This window comes from Taurulus bubalis (genome assembly GCF_910589615.1).
Source record: "Taurulus bubalis genome assembly, chromosome: 20".
Classification (NCBI taxonomy): domain Eukaryota; kingdom Metazoa; phylum Chordata; class Actinopteri; order Perciformes; family Cottidae; genus Taurulus; species Taurulus bubalis.
The window spans coordinates 18,021,941-18,043,318 of NC_136608.1; the positions used below are offsets into that span (position 1 = coordinate 18,021,941).

The 21,378-nt window shown below is 40.5% G+C and overlaps 1 long non-coding RNA gene across 1 annotated transcript; it reads left to right on the forward strand.

Moving 5' to 3' along the window:
• The first annotated feature begins 16,023 nt into the window (after window positions 1-16,023).
• Window positions 16,024-20,354, forward strand: LOC306752142. Its single transcript, XR_013771217.1, has 3 exons — window positions 16,024-16,157; window positions 20,111-20,143; window positions 20,266-20,354. It is a non-coding gene; the product is annotated as an uncharacterized lncRNA (long non-coding RNA).
• The last annotated feature ends 1,024 nt before the right edge of the window (window positions 20,355-21,378 follow it).

Below are 21,378 nucleotides of genomic sequence, written 5' to 3' on the forward strand. Positions count from 1 at the left end.
TACGTACCTGGTGCTCCATATACCACAACAAACAGAATGGGCTGAACTGTTTTCCAGGTTGGATGTGAAAGACTAAGAACAAGGCTTTCAGATGAGTTTTAGTTCAGTCCAGGTTTAGGACCCTTTAACAGACCCGAGTCAAAGATGGCAGCTACTCCTCCTCCTCGGCCGGTGCCTCGAGGAATGTGAGTATTAATATGACTTGGAGGAGTAGATTCATTGAGGCTGACATATTCCTCATATCTCAGCCAGGCTTCAGTAAGACACAACACATCAAGATCATTATCTGATATTAATTCATTTACTAATACAGCTTTAGAAGACAACAATCTAGTATTTAGGAGTCCACACTTAACTCTCCTATCATGTTGTACTTTTGCAATAGTGGTGTTAACCTTTATGAGGTTATTTTCTGTAACTCCTCTTTTGGTTACTTTTAATTTAGTTTATTTAAGTGGCCGTGGGACAGACACATGCACTGTTGTTCTGATCATTAAGTTCATTCCATCATTCTGTTACATACAGTGTTTGTTGGATAGTCCAATTTCTTGTGAACAGCTCAAATAAACTCTTTGATCTTATTTGATTAAAACATGATGCAATTATATTTAACAATACTGTATTTCAACCTGGTCAAGGATCTAGAGCCATGGTCAAAAAACAAGTCAGACTTGTCAAACTTAAAATGACTGACACAGTGTGCAGAGTCTGTGGTTGTCAGTTCCAGAGAGTGGGAGAGAGTACGAGTTCATATTGTACGTTTCATAAGTTTGTTTGAAGTTTCTACGAACACAACATCTAGTTGGTACTCTCCAATAGACGACTAAATGAAGCAACGGACCTGCTTTAAAAAACAACAACAGACTTCATCAATCCGATTGAAAGTAAGAATGAAGGCCTGACAGCAGCCTCGCCCACACACTTGAACTATGTGTCTGCATTTCCTGTTTTTGAAGATTTCCCTATTCTGTTCTCAAAGAGTGTTGCTGATCTGCCAAAGACTAGTTCCACTGACACTCTGTGGGGGTCGTATCAGACCTCAGTGTTTACTCTGCGTTTGAGAGCTATGATGGAAGATTTCCCTGTAGATCTGTTAAAAAGGAATGAAGTCTCTGAATCAAAGTTATCTTAAGTCTGTTTATTCCTGCAGGAAGGAAAAGTCTGTCACTGCCACTCGGCGCAGCCTGTGACACAGAATTCGAAGAAGCAGCAGTCTTCAGCTCACTTACAGCACAATCAGGTCTCCGCCTCAGAACGCCCCAATGAAGGAGACCAGAGCAGCTGAGTCTGTTCGAGAAACATGAACCCCCAGAGCTCCCATCAACAGAACTTACATTCCCTTTGTCCTGACCATCAACACCTTATGTGTTTACGACCCCCCATATACAAGTGAAGGAAGATCAACAAGCTCTCTGATCCCGGTACATCTGCTTCTCCCCTTATTTGGTACTTCATCTCTGAGGGTCATTCAGGTCAATTCAGGCTCTATTAAACTCACAATATTACAACACTATATTTTACCATTACAGAGCATGCACATATTTTGATTGTGACCAATAGGGTTGACTCCTTTGGTTGTATAGAAGTCTATGCTTCATGTGTTAAAGCTGTATTCTCTCTCCTGACCACCAGGGGGTGACTCCTCTGGTTGTATAGAAGTATATGCTTCATGTGTTAAAGCTGCATTCTCTCTCCTGACCACCAGGGGGCGACTCCTCTGGTTGTATAGAAGTCTATGCTTCATGTGTTAAAGCTGTATTCTCTCTCCTGACCACCAGGGGCGACTCCTCTGGTTGTATAGAAGTCTATGCTTCATGTGTTAAAGCAGCATTCTCTCTCCTGATCGACTCCTCTGGTTGTATAGAAGTCTATGCTTCATGTGTTAAAGCAGCATTCTCTCTCCTGATCGACTCCTCTGGTTGTATAGAAGTCTATGCTTCATGTGTTAAAGCTGCATTCTCTCTCCTGACCACCAGGGGGCGACTCCTCTGGTTGTATAGAAGTCTATATAAATGACTCTACTTCTCTTGATGTATTCCCTCAGTAAACATTGTAAACATGAGTTTATGTCTCAATCTCTAGTTTCAAGTCTTCTTCAATACAGCATGATGTTCATTTAGTACATGATGGTCATTTAGAGTTAAACAGACCATAAAGCAGCTTTAGGGGCGGGGCTACAGGGTGATTGACAGGATACTAGAGACGTATACGGCGTCTCTCCACCCCATTCCATATATGGTCACTTCCTGTTCTCTAGTTGATAAAAACAAAATGCTGATGTCTTCACACTAGTTGAATATTGTTTGAAAAAAAAAAAAAAACTATTTCTCCAAAATACTTTAATCCTTAAACTTTAATCCTTAAAATAATGTGACAGTTACACACAAACAGGAATAAAGAATAAATAATGGATAAATGAAGCATCTTAAAGAGGCACAGGTAGACATCTTCTACATGTTCTACCGGACCCTGAACAAAGGGAAGGTGTTGGTGAAACTGTGCAGGAAACAATATGTTTGTAAAAAAAAAAGTAAAACAAAATTCTCACCAGCCTGGAACCCAAATGTGAACTTTGTCTCCATCTGGTGGAACTAAACAGAACACCAGCCGCATCAATTCATGTTTGGATATGTTGTTGAACATCTAGTGAAGTTGAAGCTACTGCTGTGTAATATGTTGAGTTGGCTGCATGTTCTGCAACGTGAAAAAAAACATATTAAAACATTTAAAAAATATATTATTTCTGTGCTTTCTGAATGAATTAGTTTCATGAAGTTCTTCTCCACTGCCGTCACTATATTGTGAGAGAAAGAGCTCTGTTGAACAGGAACTGTGCTTTAACAGAGAAAGACATATATATACATATATATGTGTATATAGATATATATATATATATATATATATATATATATATATATATATATCTATATACACATATATATACACATATATATATATTTATATGTACATATATATTTATATGTATATATATACATATATAAACACATATATACACACATATATACATATATACATAAACACATATATTTGTTTCTATATATATATAATATATATATATATATGTGTGTATATATATGTATATATAATTATATGTATATATATATATATATATACACAAATATACACTTATATATATACACACATACATACACATATATACACATATATATATATATATATATATATATACACATATATATACACATATATATATATATATATATATATATATATATATATATATATATATGTGTGCTTTAATCACTCAAAGCTTCTTGTTTTCTTTCATTTGCTTTTCAAGAGGGGTGTGAAGCACCAGGGTGCGCATACGACTGGGAGGACTTTATTCACCCAAAAATGTTTACAGCTATTGTGATGGGGAACAAAATCAGAACAAAGTGACAAATAAGAATAAATAAGTTCAACATAGTTGAACTAAGGTCTACAAAATGCATTAAACAGAACTTAATATTGCAGTAGATTGCATGTAAAGTCAATGCACAGACGCAAATGATTGAGAACAACACAAATTTCCACTGGAAACATGTTTATTGATGGTTCATTGCCTGTTTATAAATAGAGTATGTAATGAACTGCATGTTTTGATGAGGACTTGGGTCACTTTGTGAAGGTTTACTGTGGGGGTGATGTATTTGACCTTCATGTCAGTTCCTGCACGTTGCATGCTGGCGTCACCAGGCGCTGCACTGGACCCTCCCTTTGCAGACAGCGAGGCGGAGGCAATGCATGCCGACTCAACTCCTCAATTTGATTTGTTTTAAGTAGCTGATGAGGGTTTAAATGTAACCCAAACTGTTCTACATGTATTTATACTTTTACTTACCACCTGGAAATAAAAGGTTCATTAAGAATGAGTTTCTGCGACTTTTTCCCGGTGAGAGTTGAGCACGAGGCTCACACGAGCCTGACGTGGAACATCTAAAACAGGACCGTCGCGAAGATGGCGCGATGCACAGCGGAGGAGAAGTCCGTTTGCCACGAGTCCGAAGCCCCGTTGACCGCCCGGGAACTCCTTCCTCTGACGAAGGCGAGGGTCAGACCTTCTGCAGTCCGACGCCACGAGGACCGAAGGCAGACCACGCGAGTGCGAAGCCCGGGACCGGACAGGATGGATCGCTTCCTTCTCCGGAGCAGATGATGCTTGGTGGCGCCGCAGCTCCAGCTTCACAGCCGGAGACTCAACGGAGACCCGAGCATGCGGCCTGCCATCCGACCGCCGGTGAATCCCACCATGGACGAGCACTGCCACAGAGGCTCCATTTCGGGCCTACTCTTCGACGACGGGACTCATTGACTGGTCCTCCAGACCAGACTACAGGGGAATTATAATAATATAATATATACACACATATATACTTAATTTAGACTCATCTGTACGGCAATTATGGATTATCACTCCTTTTTCATAATTGCATACTCACTGCAATATAATATGCAGGCTTCTTGGCCTGCCTCTTAGAGCAATATTTCATCCCACCAGCAGGGTTCGCTCTAAGCAAGCCAATTAAAGATACTTACTTCAACAATTATTTCATAGATTTATTACTGAACCATACTGAACCATCATTTTCTTTGTACAGTAATAACTATAATATCACTCCTCTCTCTTTCAAGGTAAATCTGCCGTATTTTGGCTGAAGCGCTGCTCCAACCCAAGAACCCGAACCCTGCTCTTCCACGACGCAACTCATTGACTTTAATTAAGACTGGTCACTGGACCAGACTACAGGGGAGTCATATCACACACACACACACACACACACACACACACACACACACACACACACACACACACACATACTTACCTTCGACTCATCCGTATGGCAATTAGAGAATATCCCTCCTTTTTCATAATTGCACACTCACTGGTATCATTCATGCTTCTTGGCTTGCCACTTCAAGCAATATTTCATCTCACCAGCAGGTTTCATTCTAAGCATGCCATGTAAAGATACTTCACTCACTTATTGCTATTGCACAGTAATAACTATCTGCCCGATCTTGGCTCTTCCCGCTCACTGACGGAGGGACTCTGGGTGGACGGAGGGACTCTGGGTGGACGGAGGGACTCTGGGTGGACGGAGGGACTCTGGGTGGACGGAGGGACTCTGGGTGGACGGAGGGACTCTGGGTGGACGGAGGGACTCTGGGTGGATGGAGGGACTCTGGGTGGACGGAGGGACTCTGGGTGGACGGAGGGACTCTGGGTGGATGGAGGGACTCTGGGTGGACGGAGGGACTCTGGGTGGACGGAGGGACTCTGGGTGGACGGAGGGACTCTGGGTGGACGGAGGGACTCGCAGGAAGGTGGACAGCGTACTTGGCAGCCCCAAAACCCACTGCCCTGCAGGAAGAGGAGGATGAGGGAGAGGACAACCCTTCTGATGGCAGTGAACTAGATTAGCCTCTTACAGACATGCACCTCGCATGAGAATCCTTTGCAGTTTAAAACATTTATGTATTGTATTTGTTATATTGTTGTTGTACTTGTGTTTGTTGCTATATGAACTCATGAGTCAGAAATGAAAGCTATATATATTGTCATGCAATATAAACCCTACCTCTAACTATGAACAAAGTTACCCATGAATTAAACACACACAATGATCTACTTATCCCCAACACTCTGCTGTTTTCCTCGGGTCACAATGACCCACGTATATTCCCAACCCTCTGCCGTTGACCTATGAGACAAAATGACCCACGTTACATATTCCCAAACATCTGCCATGGTCCTCGGGGCAAAATGACCCGCTCTACATATCCCCAACTCAAAATGACTCACTGTTATTATCCCCAACCCTCTGTTGTCATCCGGTTAAAATGAGCAGCTCTACTTCCTCAAACCCTGTGCTGTTGCCCTCGGGTCTAAATGACTCACGCTAATTATCATAATAACACACACAGCCCCAAACATCTCATTTATTTGTCATTTGTTCTGACTTGAGGGGAACTTCAAGACATATGACTATTTAGCTCATTGTTGTACTTCAAGATTGTACTTATCTTTAATAATCAGAGTTTTACTTGTTTCACACTAATTCTTCTTATTTTTTAACTTTATGCATTGACAACATTCATAACTATGGAATTTAAAGATATATTATAGATTTGACCGATTTCATAATGTTGTTATTAAGGATTTTACTTATTGACATTTTTCATTTTACTTAATGATTTTGCGTATTTTGCGTATTTCGTAATATATAAAGAAGCCAATGTATGATTAGAGGTTGTAATTCTGGTGTAAAACATCATAGACAGTAAACTGAAATAACATTACTGACAAGTGATACTATAAGGAGAGATTCACAGGTGATAAAGGGAGAGACATAACTCCTTATATATAAAAAACCTTTGTTTTAATGAGCCTCTGGTGGAAAATGGTCAGGTAAAATAAAGAGGACATTTGTAAATGTGTGCCAAGCAGCCCAAACAATAATAATTTCTCTAAAACTCACTGACAGACGGAGACTGCTGACTATGAGCTATTGGCTCGGTTTTGTAATGTTTTCCAAGTAATAACACTTTTGCAAATGTTGAGTGTGTGGAAAAAGCTGCTGTGTGGAAAAAAGAAAATGGCGTCTGTGCTGCTGCTGTTGTTTATCCTGTTGGACAACCTGCAGTTTTGATGTGATTCTCTTGTCAACGTGGAGCCCTGGCCTGTCGCTGTCAGCTTCAACACAAAGAGTCCTCATATGGTGTCAGAGTAAAAGGCAAGGCAGGTTTATTTGTAGAGCACATTTCAACAACAAGGCGATTCAAAGTGCTTCACATAAAACCATTAAAAGCATCAAAACATAATGCAGATTTAAAAACAGTTAAGAAAACATTAAAACAGTCAAAAAACAAAATAAAAGTAGAAAAAGCAACTTAAAAAATAAAAGTTGAATAAAAGTTGCAGTGCAGTTTAAGAAATAAAATGCAGTAGTGAGATGCAGTAATTGAATCTGGTTCAGTTAAAGGCAGCAGCAAACAGAAAAGTCTTCAATGTGGACTTAAAGGAGCTGAGGGTCTCAGCAGACCTGCAGCTCTTAGGACCTTGTTCCAGATATGTGGAGCAGAAAAGCTGAACGCTGCTTCTCCATGTTTAGTTCTGACTCTTGGAACAGAAAGTAGACCCGTCCCAGACGACCTGAGGGGCCGGGATGGTTCATAAGGTAGCAGCAGATCACAAACATACTTAGGCCCTAAACCATTCAGTGCTTTATAAACCAGCAGCAGGATTTTAAAGTCAATTCTTTGTTTGACAGGGAGCCAGTGCAAAGACCTCAGAACTGGAGTGATGTGATCCACTTTCCTGGTCTTAGTGAGGACTCCAGCTGCAGCGTTCTGAATCAGCTGCAGCTTTCTGATTGACTTTTTACAGAGGCCTGTGAACACACCGTTACAGTAGTCAAGTCTACTGAAGATAAAGTCATGGACAAGTTTCTCCAGATCCTGTTGAGACAAAAGTCCTCTAACCCTTGATATATTCTTCAGGTGGTAGTAGGCTGATTTTGTAATTGTCTTGATATGGCTGTTCAGGTTGAGGTCTGAATCCATAACTACACCTAGATTTCTAGCTTGGTTTGAGGTTTTAAACATTAGTGATTGAAGCTGAGCGCTGACTTTCAATCGTTCGTCCTTGGGACCAAAAACAATTACTTCTGTTTTATCTTGATTTAATTGAAAAAAATTCTGGCACATCCAGTTATTGATTTCTTCAATGCATTTAGCCAGCCCTTGTATGGGACTATAGTCCCCTGGTGATATAGTTATGTAGAGTTGTGTGTCATCTGCATAATTATGATAACACACTTTGTTATTTTTCATAATCTGAGCCAGTGGAAGCATGCAGATGTTGAACAGAAGAGGCCCCAGTATTGAACCTTGGGGAACACCACATGTCATCCTAGTCAGCTCTGATGTGTAATTAGCTACCGACACAAAGTATTGTCGGTCCTTCAAGTAGGATTCAAACCAGTTAAGTGCTGCTCCAGAGAGTCCTACCCAGACTTCAGTCTGTCTAGTAGTATGTCATGATCAACCGTGTCGAATGCAGCACTGAGATCCAGTAATACTAAGACTGAGGTTCTGCCACTGTCTGTGTTAAAGTGATGTGGTTGAAAACCTTAACAAGAGCAGTTTCAGTACTGCGGTGCTGACGAAAGCCGGACTGGAAGACATCGAAACAGTTATTTTCGGCCAAGAAGTTGTTCAGCTGTTGAAAAACCACTTTTTCCATTATTTTACTTAAGAATAGGAGGTTTGATATTGGTCTATAGTTTTTCAATATTTCGGGGTCTAAACTAGCCTTCTTTAGAAGTGGTTTAATAACTGCAGTTTTTAGGGATTGTGGGAAGACACCTGAGAGAAGGGATGTGTTTACAAATTGTAAAAGATCAGCGGTCATGCAGTGTGAAATATTTTTGAAAAAGTGTGTTGGTAGAATATCCAAGCAGCAGGAGGATGTGTTCAGATGTTGTATAATGTCTTCTAGGCTTCTTTGGTTAATTGAGTGAAATTGTGTCATGATATTTGAATGGATGCTATTTAAAGATGGGGACAACACATATCCTGTGGTTGGTGTGGAGCCACCGACTGCTTGTCTAATTTTCTGAATTTTATCAGCAAAATAGGAGTCAGATTGATTGCATGCCCAGGTGGATTGGAGCGTATCCGTTACCGACACCGGAGGGTTTGTTAGCCTGTCCACGGTAGCAAATAAGGCGCGTGTATTGTTTTTGTTTTTGGTTATGATGTCAGAGAAGAAGGCCTGTCTTGCATTTCTAAGTTCCAAATTATAATTGTGAAGTGTCTCTTTATAGATACCACAGTGAACCTGGAGATTAGTTTTTCGCCACCTGCATTCAGCAAAAGACCAAACCTCCGGACGCAGTAACGATCAGTGAGGCCTCAGCAGTGAAGCAGAAGCCGAGTATGGGCTCCTTTAGTCCTAAACGGTGGACAGGGTGAAGGTACAGATCGCAGGAAACAGGCCGTTAAGATGTGTAGAACAGATCAGATCTTAGGGAAGCTGGCCTGCAGGATCCTCTCAAGGGTCAGGGGTCATACATTAGACTTTTAGGTTTGGGGTTTGTTTGTTCTGTGTGGTTTGGTTCTCTTTACAGGGTGAAGATGATATGTGTGTGTTTTATTTCTTTAATATAATCTAGTGATGCTCAGGGTCGACGAGAACGTGTCTGCTGGAGGCCGTGATCCACCTTGCAGAAGAGTACAGGATAGTGGGAAGAGACTCTTGACATACAATCAATGCTTGGCGAAAAGGTTAAAACTATGGTGTTTCTTCAAATAACCTTTGTAGTGATGTAAGTGATGATAACATGTTCATGAGTTCCATGTGCATGTGTGAGGACTGAGAGGGTGAGCGGAAACGAGGCTGATAAGACTGCAGTGTAAAAAAGGAGAAGTAACACAGGAAAGAGCGGAGGTTCAAGAACGCCCGGCGCTCCACGTCGACCCGCCCCGAGGTGAGTCTGAGGTTAATCCATCACGGCTACGCACACTGATAAAGATACAGGACACACTTACTCACAGCCACATATTTGTTTTAATGAATTAGAGAGAGAGTTACGGTGACTGGTTGACCTCTGACCTCTGACTGTCCGCTGGACACCGCTGGGTGTGTACGGGTAGAGAGCGGGTTTCATAAGTATTAAATCCCCTTGCAAGAGTTTGTCATGAATGCATTAATGTTTGGTAGTGTGATCACAGCCGAGCTGAAAGCATCAGATAAACTAGTCCCTCTCTCTCTGGCCGTGTGTGACGGTCGGATCTCGTGTTGCTTGGTGACTTATTTTACTATTCAGTTATTTTGTGTTTGTGAGGTTTTGGGAAAATATTCAGACTTCCTAGTTTAGCACCAGGTCATAACCTCCACGGAGGTTCTGCTCGAGGCCGGAGGGGTGACCCGTCTCTCTCTATCCCTCTTGCAAATTAAAGCCTGAAAGCCTTTAATGAATCTATTAAAAATAAAATATAGAAATAAATAAACGGTTAACTTGCAGGACTAACACTAACACTGCAGTGATAAAGAGCCCACCAGCCTAGCATGTTGAATAGCTTTAAGGGCCTAAATCCATTTGTGATCTGCTGGTCTACCTTATGAACCATCTGACCCCTCAGGTGGTCTGGGACGGGTCTACTTCCTGTTCCAAGAGTCAGAACTAAACAAAGAAGCAGCGCTCAGCTTTTCTGCTCCACATATCTGCTGAGACCCTCAGAGACCACCAGAGACCACCAGAGACCCTCAGAGACACCAGAGACCCTCAGAGACACCAGAGACCACCAGAGACCACCAGACACCACCAGAGACCCTCAGAGACACCAGAGACCATCAGACACCACCAGAGACCCTCAGAGACACCAGAGACCATCAGACACCACCAGAGACCACCAGAGACCCTCAGAGACCATCAGAGACCATCAGAGACCCTCAGAGACCATCAGAGACCATCAGACACCACCAGAGACACTCAGAGACCCTCAGAGACCATCAGACACCACCAGAGACCCTCAGAGACCATCAGAGACCATCAGACACCATCAGAGACCCCCAGACACCACCAGAGACCCTCAGAGACCATCAGAGACCATCAGACACCACCAGAGACCCTCAGAGACCATCAGAGACCATCAGAGACCATCAGACACCACCAGAGACACTCAGACACCACCAGAGACCCTCAGAGACCCTCAGAGACCATCAGACACCACCAGAGACCCTCAGAGACCCTCAGAGACCATCAGACACCACCAGAGACCCTCAGAGACCCTCAGAGACCATCAGAGACCATCAGACACCAACAGAGACCCTCAGAGACCCTCAGAGACCATCAGAGACCATCAGACACCAACAGAGACCCTCAGAGACCCCCAGAGACCATCAGAGACCATCAGACACCATCAGACACCACCAGAGACCCTCAGAGACCCTCAGTTCCTTTAAATCCAGATGGAAGACTTTTCTGTTGCCTTTAATTGAACCAGTTTCAATGATATTAATCACTTCCTGCATCTCATTACTGCATTTTATTTCTTAAACTGCAACTTTTATTCTATTTTTAGCTTTTTGACCGTTTTCAATGTTTTAATGAATATTCTTAATTGTTTTTAAGTCGTGTTTTCTCTGCATGATGTTTTGATGCTTTCATGTGAAGCACTTTGAAGCCTTGTTGTTGAAATGTGCTACACATAAACTAGCCTGCCTCTGTGGGACATTTCAGTAATAATGATAATAATCCGATCAATTTTGGCGATAAAGACATTGCATGCAAGTCATAACCAACACCTTGAGGTGTCATGTCCTGCCGAGTTCAAGACACTGAGATACGAATGTGACAGTTTTTAAAGATTTAAAGATACACATTAAGTCTTAATTATGGGATATGTCTCATCATTTTAAAGACACTTTCAATAAGTCATTTTTATTTATAGTGTTCCTAACTTTCACGATCTATTTTTAAATTTTCTGGGAGACGTTTGTGATCCAAAGCTGAAGTTTTGAGTTCCCGTCTCATATTCAGACTCTTTAACTACTTGTTATTATTTATGTAATGTTGTAATGCCAATGTTATATTCTTAGTTCTTTTTCACATTATTGTCCGAGTGAACGAGCTGCAAACTATCAGAGTAATACCTGTTGTTCAGTAATACAGTAGTAACTGTTGTTTAGTAATGAAGTACTACCTGTTATTAAGTTGAGTAATACTACCTACTGTTGAGTTGAGTAATACTATGTTGAGTAATACTACCTGCTGTTGAGTAATAATAATACATTTCATTTTTAAGAGCACTTTTCTTTCAGAAGAAACTCAGAATGCCACAGAGCCAATATATAGTAGTGAAAACATGGTTAAAGCAACCCCTAATAAAAAGTAAAAAAAAGACAAATGAATAGCTCACAATGAATCAACACAAGGTAAAAAAATGCTTCCTGATAAAAAGCTTTTCAGTCTTAAAAGAGTCCAGTGTCTGAGTTGACCGGAGGAGCGAGCGCTTTCTAGATCTGAGGGTGGAGTACATTAATAATTAAGACAGTACTACCTGTTGTTAAGTAATTAGTAAATAGCCCGGAGGCGGCAGCGTGGTCTGGCAGCGGCACAGAGGCGGGGGACGCCGACAGGACCGGGGGAGCTGGCACCTTGTCTGGGGACAGGGCTTGGAGGGACTCCATCATGTCCCTGAAAAGCCGGTCGTTCTGATGGAGACGTGGAGCTGGGATCGGCCGGCCCGCCGGCTGGAGGCGTGGAGCTGGCGTGGACTGCGGCGCGGGGGCAGCAGCGGGGACTTTTCCTTTGCATTTGGACAATTATCATGGCGGCCACTTAGGTACTTCCGGGTCATTTCACTCAGTCAGGAAGGTTCCTCACCAAAATGGACTATTCGACCGCAGACACAATCACGGACAATCACTGGGGCAGGAAGTGCAGGAACACAGAGGACACACAAGACAAGGACTTCACAATAAAACAGGACACCAAACAAACCAACATCATAACACCTACTACCTTTAAGTTATAAAGTACTACCTTTAAGTTATAAAGTACTACCTGTTGTTAAGTAATGTAGTGTTTTTTTAGCTTAGTTTGTCACATGTGGACTTGCACATCTATGTAAAATGAGTTGTTTATGTGTAGATTACAATGCATGAAATATGATATCTAATAAGGGATATTATTATGAGGGATTTGTAATTGTATGCATATGAAGGTAATTTTTATTACTGTGTAATGATGTCCATGTGCACATTGCAATGCTTAAGATAGACAATAATCTATCAGGTCACAGAGCCACTAGTATGCTGAGGGTCACATGGTAATTTACACATAGAACGTGATTGGGGGTTTTACAAGGGAGCATTTGGTTTTAAGAACAAAGGGGACCGAACCACCTGTGGTCTGGGGAATCTCTACTGTTCTTATCAGGCACAGTGGGGGAGGTAAAGAGAGTCTGTGGAAGGATGACTGAAAGCTGTAGTCTCATCAGTTGTAACATATAAAACTGAATAACAACTCCTTCTAGGTCAAATACTGCGTTAGTAAACACAGGAGGGCGGAGTGAGGACTTCAGGTACCGGAAAACATGAATGTTATGGAGCCATCTTCAAAACCTGCGCCAAGAGAGACTCCGCCCCTGTGGGACTTTTAGCCAATCGCATGCCGTAGAACTAACCAATGAGTGGCCTTAAGCTCTGTGAATGAGACCTATAACACGTGCGCAAGAAGAGCGGCCCTTTTAAATCCCCACGTGACTAGACAAGACCTGCGGTCTGGAGTTCGTTGAGGAAGGAGGGGCCCGATCGGGTTTGCATAAGCTGTTCTGTCATCATTCTTTTATTAAATAATTACTAGTATAACTCTTTTTGGACTCCGGACCTTATTCCCCACACCACCTCCCAGGATCTGAACATATATTTTACAGTAATAAAGTACTACTGACCCGGATGGGGTACATCGTCGGCGGTGGAAAAGAGCACTTTGAGGAACTCCTAAACCCGGACAACATGTCCCTGGAGAGGAGGACCCCTGTTCCCCTGAGCAACTTCCATGGGGGTCAGCCTGAGAGGTTCACAGGTCATTTATCTCCAGGAGACTGGACTACTGTAACTTCTATTTTTGCTGCATTTCAATCTTTATGTACTCTTAACCAGTAACATATATACTAATATTTACACATCTGAACAAAAGCTCACATGGGTTGCCTTTATTATCACACCAACATTATTCAAATAGCCCTTGTTGTTGCAGAGATACACCCTTTTTAGTTTGGGGATGTTTTTTCGAGCAGAATCCTAAAAAATACCTCTGTTTTTGTCATGCGGCTTAAAAGGTTAAATCCAGATGGAAGACTTTTCTGTTGCCTTTAATTGAACCAGTTTCAATGATATTAATCACTTCCTGCATCTCATTACTGCATTTTATTTCTTAAACTGCAACTTTTATTCTATTTTTAGCTTTTTGACCGTTTTCAATGTTTTAATGAATATTCTTAATTGTTTTTAAGTCGTGTTTTCTCTGCATGATGTTTTGATGCTTTCATGTGAAGCACTTTGAAGCCTTGTTGTTGAAATGTGCTACACATAAACTAGCCTGCCTCTGTGGGACATTTCAGTAATAATGATAATAATCCGATCAATTATGGCGATAAAGACATTGCATGCAAGTCATAACCAACACCTTGAGGTGTCATGTCCTGCCGAGTTCAAGACACTGAGATACGAATGTGACAGTTTTTAAAGATTTAAAGATACACACTAAGTCTTAATTATGGGATATGTCTCATCATTTTAAAGACAAGTTTTGAGTTCCCGTCTCATATTCAGACTCTTTAATCACGGAATATTCAGCTGAAGATAAAAGACGACATCGTGCAGACGTGAACATCTTCCTCTTTGAAGCTCTTCATCAACAAGGTGACGAAGAGCGAAGAGCTGAAGTACGATGTCGTGGTTACAGAACAGACGTGATGATGATGATGATATCTATAGCTTATACTATGATTACTTGTTATTATTTATGCAATGTTGGAATGCCAATTGTGTCTCTGTACAGCCATTGATAAACTCATAACATCACTACATAGAGAATACAAAATACTACAATCTGGAACTTTGATTAATATTCTAAATATGAATTTAAACTACCAATGACCACATCATCAGCTGATGAAGAGAAGAAGAGTTTCTAGTAGTGGTATAAGTATATGTAGCTGATGAAGAAGAGTTTCTAGTAGTGGTATAAGTATCTGTAACTGATGAAGAAGAGTTTCTAGTAGTGGTATAAGTATATGTAACTGATGAAGAAGAGTTTCTAGTAGTGGTATAAGTATATGTAACTGATGAAGAAGAGTTTCTAGTAGTGGTATAAGTATATGTAACTGATGAAGAAGAGTTCCTAGTCATGGTATAAGTATATGTAACTGATGAAGAAGAGTTTCTAGTAGTGGTATAAGTATATGTAACTGATGAAGAAGAGTTTCTAGTAGTGGTATAAGTATATGTAACTGATGAAGAAGAGTTCCTAGTCATGGTATAAGTATATGTAACTGATGAAGAAGAGTTTCTAGTAGTGGTATAAGTATATGTAACTGATGAAGAAGAGTTTCTAGTCATGGTATAAGTATATGTAACTGATGAAGAAGAGTTTCTAGTCATGGTATAAGTATATGTAACTGATGAAGAAGAGTTTCTAGTCATGGTATAAGTATATGTAACTGATGAAGAAGAGTTTCTAGTAGTGGTATAAGTATATGTAACTGATGAAGAAGAGTTTCTAGTAGTGGTATAAGTATATGTAACTGATGAAGAAGAGTTTCTAGTAGTGGTATAAGTATATGTAACTGATGAAGAAGAGTTTCTAGTAGTGGTATAAGTATATGTAACTGATGAAGAAGAGTTTCTAGTAGTGGTATAAGTATATGTAACTGATGAAGAAGAGTTTCTAGTAGTGGTATAAGTATATGTAACTGATGAAGAAGAGTTTCTAGTAGTGGTATAAGTATATGTAACTGATGAAGAAGAGTTTCTAGTAGTGGTATAAGTATATGTAACTGATGAAGAAGAGTTTCTAGTAGTGGTATAAGTATATGTAACTGATGAAGAAGAGTTCCTAGTAGTGGTATAAGTATATGTAACTGATGAAGAAGAGTTTCTAGTAGTGGTATAAGTATATGTAACTGATGAAGAAGAGTTTCTAGTAGTGGTATAAGTATCTGTAGCTGATGATGTGAACACATGGATATGAAGTGATGAGACTCTGACCGCATTAATCTACTGGAACATCTCTGCTGTTGTCATGGAAACAGTCCTGTCATCAGCAATCAGTCAGCAAATTCTTGTGAAATTAAATATGATCTGTGACTAAAGACAGCTTCCTTAAAGCTCCACCTCTCCTCTCTACGTAAAGAAACCGCAGAGCAGAGAAGTTTAAATAGGACCTGAAACACTGAAGAGAGACAGAGAGAGAGAGAGAGAGAGACAGAGAGAGAGAGAGAGAGAGAGACAGAGAGAGAGAGACAGAGAGAGAGAGACAGAGAGAGAGAGACAGAGAGAGAGAGAGTCTACCTGGACGTCATGGATCACCTGCTGCTGCTGCTGCTGCTGTGGAGCTCAGGTAGGACTCTGCTTTATCTTATTCAGGGTCGGGGGCGCTGGAGCCGATCCCAGCTGACACTGTGTGAAGACAGGGTTCATACATATAAATATATAAATATATATACTCATTAAATATCCAGCTGGTGAATGTAGTTATTGACTAAAGTATACTGGGTTATACTGGTACTGTGAGGTACTGGTAATGTGATGTACTGGTACTGTGAGGTACAGGTACTGTGTTATACAGGTACTGAGAGGTACTAGTACTTATGTGTGCTCTATAAACCAGAATATGGATCTAAAGTATTACATCTTGTATGCAGAACATATTATGAGGGAAACTTTATTCTTATTGTAAATATAGACAACATGAGAATATGAATACTTAATGCTGCTGTTGCTGTGGATACACACACACACACACACACACACACACACACACACACACACACACACACACACACACACACACACACACAGCCCGGTGGAAACTAACATTGTCCCAGACGATGAGGTACCTGAGCTGCTCTGGCCCCGGGTCATTGGGAATGAGTCTATTGTTGTGTCCAGAAAAGTGATCATGTGTGCAGTGTTGTATGGGCCCAGGATTGCATGATGGTGAAGGACGCCGTTTTGACCAATAGCCGCACACATTGTTACGTTGCCACCACGTTGTCCCGGGACGGTGATGATGGCACGGTGTCCCATGATATTTCTGCCGCGGCCCCTTGTTTTTGCAAGGTTGAAACCGGCCTCGCCCACATATATTAGCTCATGATTTACTGCATGTGCATCTAGCTCCATGACTCTGAAAGAGACAAAACAATGTAGCACAGCACGACAAGACAGGGATCAGTCAATGTGATGTAGCACCATACACTTCCAGATCCAGTACCAATGATAGGATAGTATAGCTTACCGGCACATATTCATATCTCAGTTGTTTTACACGGTCTGTGTTCCTTTCAGAAGACTCTGTACAGCTGCTTCATCCTCATCCTGTTGCGTTTCAGTAGACGAGGCAGTGCAGAGACACTCACTCTGTTGACCTTTTGGAACATGGTGTCTGCTAGTATGTGGGCCTGCAGCTCTCGGAGTCTGATACAGTTATTTGGAATGACCATATTTACAAAGTGGGTCTCCTGCTCTGGGGCGAACAGTCGACCTCTTCCACCAGATATTGGTTTTCTTGCAGTGCGGTAAAAACATTTACGTAACTGTTTTTAGTGATAGATCCTTCTCATTATGAAAGTACAGTACATATTACTGCACCAGTAAGTCTACAGCACTTACAGTTACTTACCGGTTCTCATTTTGAAATATCCGGATGATACCTGCAACAGTACAGCGGCTCAGATTTGGTTGAACCCGTTGCCCAGCCTCCCTCATGGTCAGCCACAGTCGCTCTGATCTCATCACTTATTGTGTTCCTGACTCCTCTTCCTCTTCCTCTTCCTCTTCTTATCCCCCGTCCTACTTCACCTCTTCCTTCTCCTTCTCCTCTTCCTCTTACTTCTTCACGTCCTCGTCTAATTCTCACCCCTCTTACTATCTGTCCACTATTGGCCTCCATTGTTGTCCAAACCAAATGTTTACCTGTGGCCTATTAATCGAGCTCAAGCTCTGATTTGTAAGTGAACTCATGATCTAAAAGTGTTTCCACATGTGTCAATGTGGAAACGCAATTGGCAAAATAGTGTAGCAATGTAGAGACCAATGTTTACAGTTTTGCAAAAAGTGTGTTATAAAATGATAAACTGAGTGTAAAGCAGAGAAGGTGCATTCAGTTTGGCACACTTGGTAAACGCATTGGCTAAAAGTGTTCATGGTTTCAGAAACCGTGCTTTAAGAATCACTGTTAGTGTTTAAGCATTCAGAAAAAACTGTAATGTTCTCCAACACGTGGTGTTTGTGTCCGATCTAAGAGCCAATCAGCTCTCTGATGCGGGACAGCAGGCGTTCCCCATCATGCACTGGGCCACGCTGGACCCTCCTCTTGACTGCTGACAGGAAGTGATGCAGCATGTGATCAGTGCCTCTGGTGGTCATGTGATTTATATCAGCCTCTCTGTTTCCTGTTCACTCTCCTGCAGCAGGAAGTTACTGCTGATGAGAACTCCACTTCCTGCTGCTTCACATTAAAACACCGTGGGGCTTTTATTGTGAAGGACTCACAGGAAACACAACGTATTCATCGCTGAGGTCAAAAACAGGAGACGTCATGACTCGCTGCCTCTGATTGGCTGATCCCTTGTAGGCGTTGCAGTAAACCGGTCCAGAGACCTGAGAATTGTTTTCAGTGGCTGTAAAAATAATCTTTGTCATCTTTCTCCTACTGCATTATTTGAGCTACAGAAACCGTTCAGCTATCAGAATATTCATCTCTTTCAGGAGAGCGGTGCTGTGACTGTTCTTGTTTCTAACTTTTTAACATTTTGAATTATTAAGCTTTTTATGATTTATTTTTGAATGGGAGAAAATCTGTAAATCCTCTTAAACTTTAAAGCTTAAAGGCTCTGCATACTTTCAGCTACAGACACTATTTGAACGTGAACATGTTGACATGAGTTACGGTGTTTAGAAAATAATGAAGTCGCTTTGGATGAAAGCTAAATGTAATCTGATGTATCAATATAATATGCAAAAATATGCAAAAATAAAAGAAAGACTGAAAAGGTAGAAGCAAAATGATTATATGTTCCTAACCTAAATTCTTATCAATTAAATCAGATAATTACTTATGTATAATGAATCAAATAAAGATGTGTATATATATATATATATATATATATATATATATATATATATATATACATATATATATATATATATATATATATATATGTATATATATATATATATATATATATATATGTATATATATATATATATATATATATATATATATATATATATATATATATTGTGTATATATGTGTATATATATATATATATATATATATATATATATATATATATACACATTTCATTCACACTTGTAACCCTCAACATTTTTTTTTTAAACCACCCTTTTGAAAAGCAAACATGAGTTGACCATTCACAATAGAGATACATCTTCTTTTGATCCCTTTTTTTTTTTTTTTTAGCTTTTTGTACAGTAAACTTACAAACATCTCTCCAATCATATTTAAACTCACATATTGAAAACAACCTTTGTACAGAGTCTTTGTACAGAGTTTTTGTACAGAGTATTTGTACAGAGTATTTGTATTTGTACACAGTCTGGCAGTGACTTTGCTTTAGCTCTGTATGTTTTCTGCATTATTTTATATTATACCAAATCATTAAATTTCATAACATGAGATCTGACAAGCAATGGATCTGTGTGCTCATAGTAACCATAGCAACAGCATTATTCATGTTGCTTATCGCTCATTTTTGTAACAAGAAGTTGAATTTATGAATGTTTTATAAGTTGACCCGCGCACCTCCACACAATAAGATATATATGGAAGTATAAGTGATTAACAAATGAAATCAAGGCCTTAGAAGTTAGTACATCTCTACATGCATACAGTATTGCTTTTGACTTTGACATTTTACCATTTATATTTTCAATATGTCGTCTCCATGTTACTTCATGATCGATAATGATTATTCTTACCGATTTGCAGGAATCACTTACACCAACTAAACAGTTAATCTTTAAATTATGGAGGATCACAAAAATAGGAAAATCATCAAAATGACACATTTTCCTTTATTGTCTTGTATCAAATATTCCCCTTTAATCTTCTCTTCCGTGATTGGCTGAAACAGAAGGAGACATCTGAAACAGTCCTGCTTTTAAATAAAGGTCCAACTGTCTGTAAATAAATATAACAACCAAATAAGTCACATAATACATGTATGAACAAATATGTGTGGATTTCTATTACATTTACTTAACAACTAATATTGTCTATCTCTATTACATTTACTTAAAACAACTAATATTGTCTCTCTCTCCAGGACTCCAGGCTGAAGGAGGCCACACATCAACAGGTAAATAGAGAAAGAAAAGAGAAATAAAGACTCAATGAAGCAGAATCTGAAGTCAAGTTTTAGTTTGATCTTTTCTTCATTAAATTAATTTCTTTACTGACGACTCTCTGCTTTCTGTTCAGAACCTGTCAGGTTGGTGGGAGGAGCCAGTCGCTGTGCAGGAACACTGGAGGTGAACCATCAAGGAGACTGGAGACCAGTAGATTCTTATTGGACCCTGAAGGAAGCAGATGTTGACTGTAGATATCTGGACTGTGGCTCTGCTGTTTCTGTGAGACTGAGAGAAGAGTCCTCAAAGAGACCTGTGTGGTGGATCACCTCTGTCTGTGTTGACTCTGAATCTGCTCTGAGAGATTGTTTAACATCAGGTTTTTCTTCCTCCATTCTGGATCTCACCTGCTCAGGTAAGTCCATCAGTGTCCTCCTCTATGACAGCAACATGTCCATCAGTGTCCTCTTCTATGACAGAAACATGTCCATCAGTGTCCTCCTCTATGACAGTAACATGTCCATCAGTGTCCTCCTCTATGACAGTAACATGTCCATCAGTGTCCTCCTCTATGACAGTAACATGTCCATCAGTGTCCTCCTCTATGACAGTAACATGTCCATCAGTGTCCTCTGCTATGACAGTAACATGTCCATCAGTGTCCTCCTCTATGACAGTAACATGTCCATCAGTGTCCTCCTCTATGACAGTAACATGTCCATCCTCCTCTATGACAGTAACATGTCCATCCTCCTCTATGATAGTAACATGTCCATCCTCCTCTATGACAGTAACGTATCCATCCTCCTCTATGACAGTAACGTGTCCATCCTCCTCTATGACAGTAACGTGTCCATCCTCCTCTATGACAGTAACGTGTCCATCCTCCTCTATGACAGTAACATGTCCATCAGTGTCCTCCTCTATGACAGTAACGTGTCCATCCTCCTCTATGACAGTAACATGTCCATCCTCCTCTATGACAGTAACATGTCCATCAGTGTCCTTCTCTATGACAGTATCATGTCCATCAGTGTCCTCCTCTATGACAGTAACATGTCCATCCTCTATGACAGTAACGTGTCCATCAGTGTCCTCCTCTATAACAGTAACATGTCCATCCTCCTCTATGACAGTAACGTGTCCATCAGTGTCCTCCTCTATAACAGTAACATGTCCATCCTCCTCTATGACAGTAACATGTCCATCAGTGTCCTCCTCTATAACAGTAACATGTCCATCCTCC